The sequence below is a fragment of the Mustela putorius genome, unplaced genomic scaffold, assembly GCF_011764305.1.
Source record: "Mustela putorius furo isolate JIRA1106 unplaced genomic scaffold, ASM1176430v1.1 tig00000179_pilon_pilon_pilon, whole genome shotgun sequence".
Taxonomy (NCBI): Eukaryota; Metazoa; Chordata; class Mammalia; order Carnivora; family Mustelidae; genus Mustela; species Mustela putorius.
In genome coordinates, this window is record NW_025421305.1 from 1095210 (window position 1) to 1111772 (window position 16563).

At 43.3% G+C, this 16563-nt stretch overlaps 1 pseudogene; it reads left to right on the plus strand.

Moving 5' to 3' along the window:
* The first annotated feature begins 393 nt into the window (after positions 1–393).
* Positions 394–807, plus strand: LOC101675815 (annotated as a pseudogene).
* The last annotated feature ends 15756 nt before the right edge of the window (positions 808–16563 follow it).

Here is a 16563-nt window from a genome sequence, read left to right on the forward strand (position 1 = left end):
ATGACTTCTGATGAGTCTCACATAAGGGGTTTTTAAAAATCAAAACAAAACAAAAAATCCTTCTGCACACAAATTTGTCTCGATGTGTATCCAGTGACCGATGAGAAAAAGATGATCTACATTATTAGTGAAGTGCTTCCCTTGCTATCCTTGTTGCAGATTTCTACGTCACCTGTTGTGTCAAGGTAGTAATAGAGGAGGTGTGAGGACTCGGTCCGGTCTATGCAGGCGCAATACCAGGGCAGAACTGTATGAAGACTCCTGGGTACTTGTCACTGGCTGTCGCTCGCTCCCTTCCTCTCAGTACCTGCTCCCGGGGTCCCCAAAGAGTAGTAGGCAGAGTGGGAGCAGGGTCGAAGTGTCACAGTGGCGTACTCACACGGGTGTCAGAGAATGGAGAATGGGGAGGATGAGACCGCAAGGAGAGGCCCAGGAGGAACAAGCAGTAAAAAATCCCAACATGGACAAGACCAACCAGGAAAATGAAAAAAGAAAAGGACAGAATGGAGCGAGTTGCTAATAGAGGAGAGCCCTTGGCCCTCCCTCTGGAAGCTGGTGACTACTGTGTGCCTAGAGTAAATCCTAGGCAGTTCGATGTTAGGCAACCCATCCTGCAGTGTGGGTGGGATGTGATTCCCAGGCTTGGATCCACAGGCCAGGATGAGAGAAGGGAATGTGGAAAGGATTGGGGAGGCGGTGAGACAGCAGATGGAACAGTTGAGGGAAAAGCAAATCAGTCACAGTCTGCGGGCAGTTAGCTCTGACCCTCCTCATCATGACCATCAGGAGTTTTGCCTTGTGCCTTGAATCCTGATTTTTTTTCCCCCTGAAGTTAATTGGAAGACACCCACGCTTCCTATACTTACATGTGCTTGAAGTACCTTTGTTGTAAACCTTTTGGTGTCACATGTCTCCTGTGCGTCTCCTATGACCAGCTGCTAACTGAATGTTGCATTTGACCCAATCTATAAGAGTCTGTCAGGTGGAGAGTTTTACCCTATTGCATGGCAAGGTGTTCATTATATGTTATGAAGATAATAAAGCAGTTTAAAAGTAAAGAAAGAAAGAAGGATGGAAGGAAGGAAGGAAAGAAAGAAAAAGAGAGAAAAAAAAGACAAGACTTTTGGACATTTGTCATATGTGAAGAAAAAAAATTCACAAAGCCTATGGTTTCTGAAGCTGTGGTGCAGCTGGGCCCATTTATGACCCATACCTGAATTGGGCCCTTGGTTTGGCCCAGGGACTGGTATCCTTCTCAGTAGTTAAGATGGGAATGAAGGTCAACTTGCTGACCATTCTACCTCTTCTATTTATACGCCTCCTCATCCCTATGAGCTAGATAAAGCAAGCACGGGTCCAGGCCTCACTGGTTCACCAAAGGCTGACTAGAAATTGTCCTTCTCTGAACTGGGTCATGCAGCCTAATGATGCTCCCATGCCATCCCCACTGCTCAGTAATGCAGGCCCACCCTCACCCGTGGACGGACCTTTCTCTAAATTCTCACCAGGTCAAGGCAAAGCCCTGTTGTTAGACAGCATCTAACCGCACCTTTAACATCTTGAATTGGCCTATCTTGTTCACGATCATTCCACTTGTAGTGACCCTACCACAGTTGCTTGGATAACCTGTTCTACCTAAGCAGCTGATCAAAGAGAGGTAGAAGAAAGCATTAACATCATACTTGTCTCTCAGCCAATTTGGACACTGATCCCAAGTTTCCAGAAATGTGCCAGAGACTTGAATAGGAGAGGTAAGGGTCCTCATCTCCATATGCATCTGATTCCCACAGTATCTGATGCTTAGTTACCCTGTGTGGCTGATGTGGGAAAGGTTTCAGATGAGTTATGGATAAAGTATTGAAAGAGAGTGTCATGAATCTACTGGCCAAGCCAGTTCTTCACTGTGACAGTGGCATTGAGAAGTGATGGGTAAGTGTGAGGAAGACAAACCAGAGAAGATGCTAGCCATCAGAAAACAAGAAGAGGCAAGACACAAGAAATGGAAGGGAAATGTACATGTAATATTAACCATAGCCATTTGTGCAGGTCAAAGCAAATTATCAGCAATTTCAAAGTATTTAGCCTAGTAAAAGGAGGCCCAGTATGGCCTCACTTATGATACACTTCAAGAAATAAATCAGCTATGTCAAGTCACTGATTACTTTATCCAACCATGTAGTCATTCATTTAACAATAATTTATTGAGCTTCTACTATGTGCCAGGTATAGTTCTAGGCACCAGGATTTAGCAATGAGCAGGATATCCAAAAATCTCTGTGGTCAGAGTTGACATTCTGGTAAAGAAAGATAGACAATTCACAAATTGTGTGTATATGTGTACATGCATGCACACAAGCAGGGATTACATATTATGTTAGTATTTATATGTACATATAGCATCACTATCTAACATAAATCTAACATTTTGTACGTATGTGTGTGTGTGTGTTATGAAGAAAAACATGAGAAAGATAATGAGGGACAGCAGGCATGGTATACAACTGTAAATAAGGTGAGTGAGAAGGCTTCACTGATGTTTGCCCTTTGAGCAAAGATCTAAAGAAGAAAATGCAGTCATCCATGAAACTATCTGGACAAAGAACTTTCAGGCTGAGGGAACAACAGAAACATCAAGGTGACTCAAATGGACGGAGCAAAGAGGAGCCGAATAGGAGGGGGAAGTCAAACCAGTAATGGGCGCCATATCATACGGGAAGTCAAACCAGTAATGGGCGCCATATCATAGGGGACATGGGAAGGATCTGTCTTTTACTCAAAGTGGTGAGGAAGTCATTAGAGGATGTTGAGCAGAAGAGAACAATGCTCTGACATATGTTTGTCAAGGATCACTCTGGCTGCTCTGTTGAGAAGAGACCGTGTAGGATCCAGTGTGGAAGCAGGGGGAGGAGTTAGACAACTGTTCCTTCAGGGGAATTCAGGGGAGAAGGCGAGGGATAGTGACAGTCGTGGGGAGGTATGGTTGGATTGGAGGCCTAATCTGAGAGTAGAATGAATAGTCTTTGCCGCAAAATGGGACGTGAGATGTGAGAGAATCAGAGAGGTAAGGAACACTGAAGTTTTTGGTCTGAACAACTGACTGAATGGATGAAATGGGAAAAATTATGGTAGCAGCAGTTATGGGGACATAGATTGAGAAGCGTTCAGTTGAGATTGCGTTGAATTTGAGATATCTATCTGTTAGCTATCTAAGGGTCATAATATGATCATGTTTGCTCCAGAGCCAAAGCCATAAACATTTTCACATATGTATATTTTTTAAGTCCCCTCAAAGGATCATGTGGCTACATAAATACCTAGTTATTTGAAATTAACGTTATTTTTATGTTATCCCATATGTTAACATATTCTTTTTCCAAATGAACAGGAATTATAACAACTGACTGCAAAGACTGTTATACAAGAATAAACAAAGTAGAATTTGAGCCAACTTATTTAGCATATTAATCACACAATTTGGAAATCTTTGCACTAAAAAGAAACAAACATGAACACATTCTTCTGTTCCGGCTAATGCTGATTTCATTTTCAAAGTCATCTGTGTTGTCAATACTATAAAAATTAAAATCTATTGATCCGAGTTCATCCATATGTACATGAGAAGTAAAATCTGGCTATTTCTTTTTTTTTTTTTTTTTTTAATTCATGAGACTCTATCTAGTGTTCAGTCATGCAGGACTGTAATTTGCTCATATGTTCTCTTTATTTTTTTAAAGTTCAGCTTATTTGACTCTCTGGTGTCAGAACAAATGCATCCCGAGTCTTCCAAAAGCATGCACGTCGTCCCTTTTTCTTTGATAGAGTCCCACGGAAGTCAGGGTCTGAGCCCTGGGCGCTCAGAACACAGGTTGTGCTGACCCCAGCCCGTTGGCTTGTGGTAATGACCGCGTCTGTGGATCAGAGACAAATGGATATGCGAAGCAGAAATACAGTTATATGCATGTCGGTATTTCTGTGATTGAACTGGTTTAACTTGGGCATTTTATCACATCAATCATTTGTTTCAACAGCCTTTTAGTAAACAATAAAAAGACCGTGGGTTTCAATTAGCAGGAGAAATTCTTGGATGGCCAAAAGAATGAAAAGAGAAATGAGGGAGAGATGAGGTGCAGGGTAAGGATAGAATCTTTTTTAAAAAGAGCAGAAGGGGAGCACCTGGGTGGCTCGGTGAGTTAAAGCCTCTGCCTTCGGCTCAGGTCATGATCCCAGGGTCCTGGGATGGAGCCTAGCACCCAGCTCCCTGGTCAGCAGGAAGCCTGCGTCTCCCTCCTCCACTCTCCCTGCTCGTGTTCCAGCTCTCGCTGTGTCTCTCCCTGTCAAATAAATAAATAAAATCTTAAAAAAAAAAAAAAAGAAAGAAAGAAAGAAAGAAAAGGAGGTAGGAAGAGGGGAAAGCAGGTAGAGCGGGAGGGTCGGAGGGGAGGAACCAGTGACTCCCCCAATCCAGCTTTGTGTTTATTATGTTTTCACCAGTTTTTATGTTCCTCCGGTGTCCTCGCTTTTGTGGTAGGTAGTTTTTTTTTTTTTTTTTTTTTTTTTTTTTAAAGATTTTATTCATTCGACAGAGAGAGATCACAAGTAGGCAGAGAGGCAGGCAGAGAGAGAGGAGGAAGCAGGCTCCCCACCGAGCAGAGAGCCCGATGCGGGGCTCGATCCCAGGACCCTAGGATCGTGACCTGAGCCGAAAGCAGAGGCTTTAACCCACTGAGCCACCCAGGCGCCCCTGTGGTAGGTAGTTTTGAAGATTCTGATTAGGCTGACATGGTGATTTCCCTCCATTTCCTTCCTCTCTTCATCACCCCTTTATTCTATTAATCCCCAGAGAGAGAGCTTTGACAGAGATAGGCATGCCTATTAGCCTAGACATAACATTTTGATCGAAATAAAAATACAGTGTGAGTAGCTGGTGATACAATTAACCGCATACTCCATTTTAACCTCAAGATGACCTGGGATTCCTCCCCAACACCTCCTAAGAAAAGAACAGACTCATAGTCAGCAAGAAGGGCAATACATCTGTAATCTTTTGCTCAGCCTGCTATGGGAGGGAATAAAGTACTTGCATAGGGAAGGCTGCAGACTGGTATTTTTAAATTAAATCATCCAGATAATTGCACAATTCTTGATATCATTACACTAATATACACACAGACTGAGCTAAAGGCTGGTCTGCCACAGTAACGTTTTATGCAACCACTTAAGGGCTTAGGTGCAATCACTGAGCTCACCTTCCTGTATTATTTTTCAGTTGCTAGATTTAAAAGAAAAGTAAACACGTCCAAAAAAAAAAAAAAGCTAGGACGAAGAAGGAAAGATGAGTGATTTGATCATCACGAACCCCAGAGCCCTGTTAAAAAGTATTTGTACTTTAAAAAATCTTTTTTGCTGAAAGCTTTTTCGGGAGAAATAAATTATACTGACTCTATATAAATAAAAAGCAGAAAGAGCAAAGACGAACATGAACATATATTACCAATGCCATTCATCAAATATAGTTGACACTTCAATCTAATCCGGCAAATGAAAACACAGAAGTTTATAGAGTTATAGGAAGTAAGCAATTTAAACACACCAGGGCACAAGGTCACCCAACACACAACTAGGAAGATGTTCCCTTTTCTTTTCTCTTTTTCTTTCTTTCTTCAGTCTGAATCTCTCAAATCCCAATGGATATCCATCCTTCTCACAGGGCGAAGGGATCTTTAAATCAGATAATTAATAAGAGCAGTCCAAAGGTTCCTTAACAGGCCCACCTTTCTCCAGTGTCATCAATGAAAAGGACATTTCATGCATTTTGTACTGTCACTATGGTACCAGTTTCCCCTTTCCATAATAAATTCACACATTTCTTAACTAATTAGCTCATTAATTTTCAATGTGATTCCCAGTAAAAACTCTTTGAGATAGTTAATCTTTCTAAAAGTGTGTGAGGTTGCAAAAAAAAAAAAAAAAACAGTTCTTGGAGCCCCGTCACCCCCAATCCCCAACAGTCTGCATGGGCGGGGCAGTGCAGAGCTGCAAAAACACATCGTATTTGTTTTTTGGAAGCAAACCTCTGAGGCCGCTTTATAACCAGAAATCATATCCGTGTCATGCAGATGCCGTGGTAAACTTTACGGTTCCAATTAGGAACGGACAGTTTTCAATGCACTGCTCAAACACTTCACTAGTCTATATGTAAATACTTCACTAAAACCACTGAACGGTGATGGGGTTCAATATTAATATCGCAAATTAAAGATGACATCGGAATGCCTACTATCTAGAAGAGCGATCAGCGCTTGTGGCGAGGCAATAATCCGCGGCTTAAGCAACTTTCAAGCACCGTGGGGGAAAAAACAAATGTGATGGAGCTTGGAAATTGCACTGGTGCGTGAAGAACATACCGTATTAAAGAGCAACTGCTGATTGACCCGGCGATGAAGTGGAGGATATGACCATATGCTTCCATAAAGGACATTTGGAAATGGCTCCCAGATGATCCCCCGAGAACTCCTGACTATTACCTGGTGTATTCCCATTAATTGACAATGTAAACTTTATCTGTAACAGGGACATAAGCTGTCACAATAACGGCCTGCCCTCCTGGGAGGAAAAAATTACCTGAATAATTACCTGGCCCCGCGTATCTTACCTGACAGAAATATCAAAGTGTTAGGATGGCTGGATTTCCCTTAAGTGCTGTGGGCATTGCCTTGGAAAGAGGAATGGTCTCGACTTCTTTCCTCGGATACTTCGAAAGGGGGAAATAGGTATGTTAACCTGGGGACCGGGAGCACAACACAAGAGGTGGAAGATTATTCAAAGCAGAGTTTCTAATCCTAAACACGAGGCTAGGGATTATATGCCATATGCTAAGAATATGATTCTGGGTCTGCTTCCTTTGGTAAATCCTGGTATCCCTAGAGAGAGTCATAATAAAGACCGTTGTAAGAGGATGTACCAGGCATAAGACCTAAGGCCAAGAATCTCCACAGAGGAAACTGAGCAATTCTAAGACATGGCCCTGCCATTTCTTCCTTGACGCTGGGACAAAGCCAAGAAGGCAGGATGAGCACACCTGTGAGTAGATGTTGTGTGCCCCTGACGGTGTCAGCAGGGGGTCTAAAGAATCAACTCTGGAGAAAGGCTGCTGGATTTCAAATCCTAGCTCGGCTACGTCCCCGCTGTGTTACTTAATCTCTGGCCTTTAGTTTTTCTCTGTAAAATGTAGCTTCCTTATAGGTCAGAGCCTGGTGAACGTGCTTTAGCCACCAGCTCGGATCACTGTTTCCTGCCTGAGAGCAGTCTAAGGATATTTTTAGGGCAACGTAAGAGTCCCGTGGTTCTTCTGACCTCCGTTCATCCTCTCTCTGCTTCCAAAGTGGGAACAGAAATGTTGAGACTCTCCCACGACCCACTTCAGCTGTGTCTGCCTGGCTCCCCCGGGGAAGCCACATCTTCGGCCACGGCTGCTGCTAAAGCCGCTGATCCAACCAGCGATCCCCCATGGGCACCCTCTCCTCTAGGGGCAGAGGGCTGGGTCATCAGCTGGGGCCACAAGCACCTTTTGTCCACACTGCCTTTCTTTTAACTACATCTTTCCACAAGTTACTCTGCTTCCAAGCACGGGAAGGTAGACCTAGCACCATGCGGATCATCTAGCCACCCCACTGTGAACACCTGTTCTTCCACTTCCCCCGTAACTATGGAAAGTTCCAGTCTCCTGAATTGCATAGCACCAACTCCACTGGTTTGGTGCAGGCCACTGAAATGACCTCCTAAGTACACAGTTTGTGTTAGAATCCTTGTTCCGGGGCCTAAGACACTTTAGTTGGTGCCTTTTCTGATGGAGTAACAGAGCCTAAAATGGGTTGGGGAACCACAGTGGCTGCTCGGGTTTGGGTGTTACAGATGCTGTGTCAACGGCGACAACAAGGCAGGCAGCCGTCAGCAGGTGAGCGGAGTAAGAAATGACCATCCACAGTGCTGTCGTATGCAAATCCTGATGACTTCTATTCACAGCCTTCCCTTTTCCTGAACATTCTCGTTTTCCAAGAGGCTTTCATCTCAGGTTAGAAGAAAAGAAACCGGACATGGAAACGGTACCGAAGAGACGGTGGCTTTGTACTCTAATTGCCGTGAGTGAAGAGACAGGGTGGGAAGAACAGTGGCCTCGTAGGGTTGAGATTTTTCTCCCCAGCACCTTCTCCAGGAGGCTGACACAAATGGGAGGTTGTGACATGAGAACAATCTCCCTGGAACAATCACCCACCGCAACTACACAATCCATAATGGCTGGAATAGAGAAAGCCAACAGTAATAAAGGCTCATTATTCCCTTGCCTCTGTGAGATCAAACAATACTCAGGTTGATGGAGGTTACACTTTCATGTCTCCTGAAAAGTCCATATTTCTGGATATACCTGAACTACCAAGAGTTTTCCTAAGGTAAGGTTAAAAAAATAATTGTGGTTTAGGCGTGTGTTTCAAAAGGAGAACCAACTGCTCTTTAAGTTCCGTGCAAGAACAACAGAAACCCTGAATATAGACAGAAGGTCTGACCCATTGTGCAGCGAAAGAAAAATAAAGCTGGGGCTGCCCGTGAATGCCTGCCTTGAATTCAGGCGTAGTCCGAGTGGGTAGGACAGGCAGGAGGTGTGATGATTTTTTAATGGCTGCTTCGGCAGAGATGTTCACACCAGCATTGTTCTTGGGGAAAAAGCGTCCATTCTGTGAGATACTTGTCACACTCCAATTAAAAACAGATTTATTGTCAAGGGGTTGTAGATTATCGGTTTCCTTCCACCTGTAGTTTGTCTATTGTTGAAAAATCTTACATAAAGAAAAAGTTAGAGGCCGAGAAGAGCTTTTTATAAGTCCAGAGTGGGAAAATATTGCCACTTAAAAAATACTATTTCTGAGAGAAAGCAGAGGTGTCAGAGACAAAGAGAAAAAGAGGGAGAGGTGTCAGTCAGTCAATAGTATTTATTGAACACTCACTGTGTGGGGAGAACACAAAGGGTATAATAGACTCAGCACTTGTTCTCCAGGAGCTTGGAAGCTGATGGAAGAACAGGCATTAACAGGAGGAAACCCTTGTAAAGCACACGATTAATTGCAACTCTGAAGAGGGGTGTGTGTGTGTGTGCATGTGCGTGTGCGTGTGTGTGGGTGTGTAGGTGCATTCGTGTTTGTTTGTATCTAAAAGGAGCTTGAAAGTAAGAAACAGCCATGGTAATGAGATCAGAGAATAAACGCCGCTGAACACAGGAGAAATGATATGAGAATACAAATTATCCTGTAGCACCTTTGTCTTTCAGTTGACTCTTCTCTGAGTGTAAATCAGACGCAGAAATATAACACAGGATACCTTTCTTGTCATTGGGACATCGAGTAACTGGCATCCTACCATGTCTGATAGCTAACGCTTCAAAGATATGCATCACATGTATTACTGTTCCACCTCACGGAAGGGATCTGACTTGAAAATGCGCTGACAGGGAGCCATATTGGGGAACAGAAATTGTTTACGAAATTGCTTGGTCTGTGGGTGAATCCAGGCCCTCATTTAGAATTCATTATTTTATAAACTGCACAAAGGGATTTCCAAGTTGTCAAGCTTGGTTTGTAAAAAATAAAATAAAAAAGATATGATAAAATGTCTGGCACAAGCTTTTCTGACTTTAATTTTTTTTCTCCGTACTATTCATCTTCCCAGTCATAGCGGGTACTCCATCAGCTGTGATAGCTGCTATTTTCTCTGGATTTAGATCAAACAACCTCAGAACATCCATCAGGGCCATTTTTACATCCTTTCTCCTTTGATGCCAAACCCCAAAGATTCCCCATCATGTACAGTCTGCAAGTTGTGGGGCTGACAAGCATTAGTAACCTTGGAATGTCACCCAGACACCAGCTTTCATCCTGGAGGAGGCTAATGAATTTTGCTGCAACCAACTTGGTCTTGAAATGATTTTTCTTCGGGTCACCTTTCATAGTTAAAATAGTTTGCTTTCTTATAGTTTACTTTTCCTCTGCTGAGTGAGAGCGGCAGAGGGGATGGAGCCCGGGGACAGGAGCGTCTGGAGCACAAAATTGTGATAACTGCTTTTAACGCTGTGTATTTTTAAAGCAGCTGGGCAAAACTCTAATTCCTTAGTGTCCTCATTTGCTACATGTCATCATAAAGGTAGAGTCGCAATGTAGGATTTTCAACTTTTTAAGCACAAGATTCCCTTAAAAAATAAATATATGACTATAGACACATAATCTGCTTTGAAGATATGTGAGTCTAAGAAATTAAAGTTTGGCCCAGATGGTTAAAAAAAATACACCGTGTTAGACACAGGGACCAAAATTTTGTGCCCCAGATTCTTGTCCTCAGATTTGATCTCTGCCATTTTTACTTCGCAGATGAAAAATAAACTACAGGGTGGCCTGGGTGTCTCAGTCTGTTAAGCATCTGCCTTCAGCTCAGGCCATGATCCCAGGCTCCTGGGATCCAGCCCCTGCTAGCTGTGTCTCTGTCTCTCTCAAAATAAATAAATAAAACCTTTTCAAAAAGTAAACTACAAGAAAGCCAATTATTTTAACTATGAGAAATGACCTTTAAAATCTTTCTCTCTCTGTCTCACACACACACACATACACATTCCCATCTAGAATTATCTATATTTGGTACATCTTCAAGGAGAAAATGCAGAATGACATAAAGTGAACTTAATACTGGATCTTATTAAGAACAGTAGCCACTCCACAGCCTTGAAGAGGCTAGTACGCACACATGTGAGATGGATCAAGGGTCAGTGCAGCGGAGACACGCATAAAAATTTGCCTGTTATTCTAAATAACATCGTCTCAGATTTAAGAGCCGCTGCTCTAGGCCTATAAAAGGCAATAACCATTTCTGGTCTATAACGTGCTCACGGTAGAGCAGTGTTGATGTGGCCCAAGTCACGGGTTCGAAGTCGGGATTCAGGAGTTCACGCAGTTAATATTCATCGAAGAGTAGCCACAGGCGTTCTCCAGCATTCACCCATCCATTGCTAAAAGACACAATAGACCCTCAAAATTTTAAATCCGAATAAATTAATGCATGCATCTTTGTAAACTAAGTTTCCTTCCCTCTCCCCAGCGCACGGCTGCTCCCACAGTCATCTGCAGGTCCAACATCTTCAGGGACTCCCGCCCACCTCAAGACGGCCCACAGGCCTAGGGCCCTTGGAAAGCCGCACCCAACGGGAGACTGTCTCCGAGCCCGCTCTCCTGGACTGCACGCGCTCCGCCCGGGCCTGTCTCACGCGCGCCGCGCCCGAAGATCCGCTGGAGGGCGCCAGCGCCCTCCCTGAGAAGGCGCGCGCTGGAGCTCAGAGCCGCAGGCCAGTGCTAGCAGGGGACTGTAGCAGTCCCTGAGGACTTTCGCATCCGTTGACCTCTGGAGAGGAGGGAGTGCCTCTCCCACTTTGTATCACCCCATCTCAGCTAGGCATCCAAAGAGCAGGTGTCTCACCTAACCGGCTATGAAAACAGCTCCTCAGCCTCGCCCGCCCCCACTATCCATCCCTATCTGAGATGTGCCCCACGCTGGCCTCCCAGGCCTTGTGGCCTCCACACCTGTCCGGCACCTGCACCCCCCACTGCAGCGTCTTGGGGCAACTACTGTGGTGCCTCTTGATCTGCATCCAGATCACCTGGGGACCTCGCGTTAAAATGCAAATTCTGATTTAGCCAGGTTGCCCTGGGCCTGCATTCATCAGCAGGGACAAGGCTCAAAATTTAAGGGGCTACAAAAAACTCAGTAATCAAGATAAATAGTATCCTAATGCAATATTCATAATACCTAATGCAATATTTGAAATGTAATATTTATTTATAATTAAGCTATTTTAATATATTAAAATTAATGTTTATTACCCATTAAATATTAACAGAATAAATATTTATAGAAATATTTAATTAACACAATATTGATAATATTTAATGCAATATTTTGAAAAATGCAAACCAATACCCCCCCAAATCTGTGATGAACAAATTATCCAAATTTTAATTACAGGACTAAAGAGCTCAAGGGATGTTCACCACATTTTCAGCAGCCAGAGGGCACAGCCAAAAACATTGTTACTTCCTTTGACAGGTTACTCACCCCCACTCCACTTTACCAATGAGGCATCAGTCTGCTAATTTGGGTGCAGGCTAAGACCACTGAGAGATCTAGGACATCTCATCTTACCTTGCAACAACCACGGGAAGTAATTACAATTAGCTGAGGAAACGTATTCTGAGCAGTGGTTCTCAACTATGCATTTAGCAGTGCCTTGAAACATTCTGGGTTGTCACAGATCTGCGTGGCCTTCTGGCATCTGGTGGGGAGGTGGCGAGGTGGGACTAAGCATCCTACAACACACAGGACAGCTCCTCACAACAAAGAATTATTTGTCCCAAAATGTCAATAGTGCCAGCGCTAAGAAGCCATGCTTTAAAATTAGGGTACTATATATAGATTACATCATGGATAACAAATATGGTAACTGAGTTTGAACTAAAGTTTTCTGACTTGTTAAGTTTTTTTCTACTCATCATCTACCCCCAGCAGAAAGAAAGCATTTCTACTTTTAACCCTGGACATTGACTTAGTCACAATAAATATTTCTTCTGTTGTGTGTAAAGGTACGATATAAGAAAATTAATACTCTGGGAGTCTTTGGGGAAAAGCCTGTTGGGTGACAAATAGCAAAGGTTAGGAAGAGCTGCTAAGTATCACCAATTTAGAGCCAATTAAGGATACAAGCCCACTGTGGTTCTCTAAAAAGTTGGCTTTACTTTTAATGAAAGTAAACCTTGAACCACATTCTCTGGTGTGGAATTTGGAAAGCTTAACTTACCCTTAAATTTGATAACACCTTAGATTTGAAGCCAGTGGAAACTCACCTAGTTCTCTAAAATTTTTTATATCTGTCAGTTGACTCATGATGTCAGATGGAAAAAAAATCCCCGCTTAGAAACATTTCAATGTGTGAGTATATGAATTAATAAAACATCAATATAGTATTTTCATTTTTCAGGCTCCCTTGACGTCTACCTTCTGTTAAGTTCTCTAGTGGAAGCACAGACTGGAGGTTGGAATGCTGAAGGAAGGGAAGGTGTTTCTGTCTTGTTCCCTAGTTTCTGGACATCCCCAAGCTCTGGGAGCCTCTGGATTCTTTTGGCACTCCTGGCACCAGATATGTCATCTCCCCCCAAGGAAATAACACCAGCTGTGGGTGACATAGGGACCTCCCATGAAGTCTGAGGTTCTGACGACCTCTACTCTTTTGCTCTCTCAGGCCTGGGGGTGGTAGTGGCTCCCGGCAGTGACTAAGATCGGGGCTACTCCAGCTTTTCCTTCCTGCCCTTGCACACTTCGAACTCTTGTATAAATAATTCCGTGTATGCAGGCCCCTCTGCTTAAAATACCTATTCTGACTTCTATTTCCCTGACTAGAACCCACATTCAGGATATTGTAACAGAAAAGATAAAACAACAAAATGTACACAAGGGTACTGGTTACACCTCTTTATATAAAGCTTATCACTGGTGCATTTCTCAATGACCCTATTAGAAATAACATATGTCAAACATGACCTAGATGCCTGGGACAGAACTGGTGCTCATAAAAAGGAAATTATATATATATATATATATATTTTTTGGGGGGGGATCATTCAGGTTTTCCTTTTCCCCCACCCGAAAGAAGTTGAAAATAAAGTGGATCAAAATGATTTAAAAAAAAAAAAATTCCAGCTGTTCGACCAAAATAAGCAAGGTCCAGAATGTATTTCAACAATGTATCTCAACCAGATGTTAACTAGAGTTTTCTCCTCTTTAAAGAGCAATGATGCCTGTCCAAGAAAAACACTTTAATCACCCCACTCTCCCTTTGGGACTATGGAAAATTGCCGCATGCAAATGCTGCAGACCTAATTGATCATGTGTGAGTGTGGATATGTGACTCTATATAACTTCGGTTATTCCATTTCTGACTTGCCTGTTTCACTGTAAACAATACTTCTGCATTTTCCAATAGGACCTGGATGTTCTTTTTCTAAAAAAAAAAATTACTTATTTATTCGACAGAGAGAGAGAAAGAGAGAAAGCAAGAAAGTGCAACCAAGGGGAGTGGCAGAGGGAGAGGGAGAAGCAGGTTCCCTGCTGAACACAGAGCCCAGTGCAGGGCTCAATCCCAGGACCATGAGATCCTGACCTGAGAAAACCTGAGAGAAAAAAACCTGAGAGAAGACAGATGCTTAACCAGCTGAGCCACCCAGGTGCCCCGAACCTGGATGTTCTTAAGTCTTAACTTGAATATTTTGGCATCCTGGCATCAGTCATCTAAATTATATGGTGACATAACTATAAACGTTTTCTCCAAAACACAGAATCCTAGGAATGTTGAAATTTTCTGACTAGTCTGACAATCATTTTATTCTATATAAACACAGCAGTTAGTGATTTTACACCAATTTCAATGGCATTTGGTATGTAGTAGAAGATAAATAAATGACTGTGTCTTTATAAAGCCAGTTAGACGTCTTTTAAAATATAATACCTTGTCATTCATGACACTCACGTTAGAGGAAAATGTTTTCCTTGCCTTCATTCACTTGACAGCCCTGAGGTCTGCAGTTAATGGGACTCTTTATATGGCCACTTTCTGCAGGTTATGGTGGTCCAACACCGTGAAATATCCAGTGAATGCAGAACAATATTTTGGATGCTAATGGGAGTGCTAAGGGAACATATGATCTGGGTCTTGCTTTATTAATCAATACTCGCCAGCAAAAAATAATAGGATAATCCTGGGTCTTTACATTAGTGTGGTAAGATTTGTAAATACATGCACTTGTGGAGGGCTCTTTGTGTTGCACTAACCATACAAAATGATACGTAACCCATGGTAGTAAGGTCATGTGGAAGTTAAGGGAACAGTTACAGTGACCTAGGGATATTACTCCATTTTCTTACCCTAAGTTCCTCCCAGGAGAATAAAGGCCAAGGCTTGAGCTTTTTGCAGGTAGTTTGTTTTGGAAAGTGGTGCCAGGGACCGGGAGTGAAGGACCAGGGAGAGTCAAACCAGGAAAGTGGAGAAGAAGGCAAATCAAGTGTGCGTTATTAAGTTGGTCACGACTGTGAGCAGCTGGAGCTCTGCCCTGCTGGTGCCCCCCGAGTGGTTGGATAGAACAGTCCACCCATAGGATCACAGGGAGAAACACTTACCCATTGGCTCTCGGATCTTACTTGGATCTCCTTTGGTTGAGGGTTGCCCATGGAGAGTTAACTCACTCCCACTCCTGAGGGCATAGAGTTCCCAACCCAGAGCACAGGGAGCCCAGGGCAGGTGGGAGAACGGATGTCAGATGTCGTTGGCATAAAATGGTCACATCTTATGCACTAAGCTCTACAATAGGAAGTAGGATCAAGAAGATAAAGCGCAGTGCCCAAGGGGAGTCTGACAGGGCCCAAAGTCTCCTAACCGGGTGTAAGCATCCTAAGCATCTTAAGCAGATTTGGCCCTATATGCTACAAGCAATGTTTTAATAAGGAAGTTTCTATCAGGAGGTCCTGGTTTATATTTTCCTATTTTTGTAAACCATCTCATTTCACGAGACATTCCACTACTAAGAACTAATTGACTTCTTAGCTCTTTTGTCAGTGATATGTCCTCAACTTTGAAGAAGGGGAAAATTTCTTGCCGTCTTTTAATCTGGCTAGGATTATGATCCTTATTGTTCATCATAACAATCTACAGGACCACCCCTACTTTGTGGGGAGAACAGATATTTCGTTTCAAAAAGCAACTGTCTAGGTAACCAATTTGAGTTACCCCAAATCAGCTTGTTAGCACTATTCTAATGGCCCATGCATCCCTTTAAAAGAAATACTGAACCTTGGGCAAGAATGATTTGCTCACCATCCAAGACTGGGCAGCTGACCGCAGGGACCCAGGACAGGCCCACTGAAGTGCACCTAGGAGCTCCTCAGAGCACCTGGATGACCTCCATGCCTGGGGCGACCAAGGGACAGGATTGCAGAGCACCGCAAACAGGAGCAATGGAGCCCAGGGGTCATGCAGGATCGGCTGGGTCAGGGCACCTTGCTGGGACAGCACCACCCTCTAGCTGGTCCCAGCTGCCAGAGGAGGACTTAGGACATTTTGAGGAAGGTGCTCCAAAACGCAAGGGAAAAGGAGGCCGGAGGACCTGAGATCCCCTTGGTCGAAGGTCTAAGGGCAATTCCACCCTTTCTCCTCACTGCTTTTTCAGAAGCATCTTTTCTAAAGACCAAATCACTGTTACTCTGGCAGACTAAATGCTGGGCTTTCCTTTGCGTGCTAATGCTAAGTGTTTATGAATTGGGTTTTTTGCAGTGCAGAAATATGTCTTTATAGGAAACCAGTTTTTATCTGCAATGCAACCAAGGGGCAACTCATTAGCAGTATTAAAACACCATCTTCGTGCTTTATATATTAGTCTCTAGGCATTCATATTCCCCTTAGAATGTACTCCTGGTTTGAGCAGGAATGGA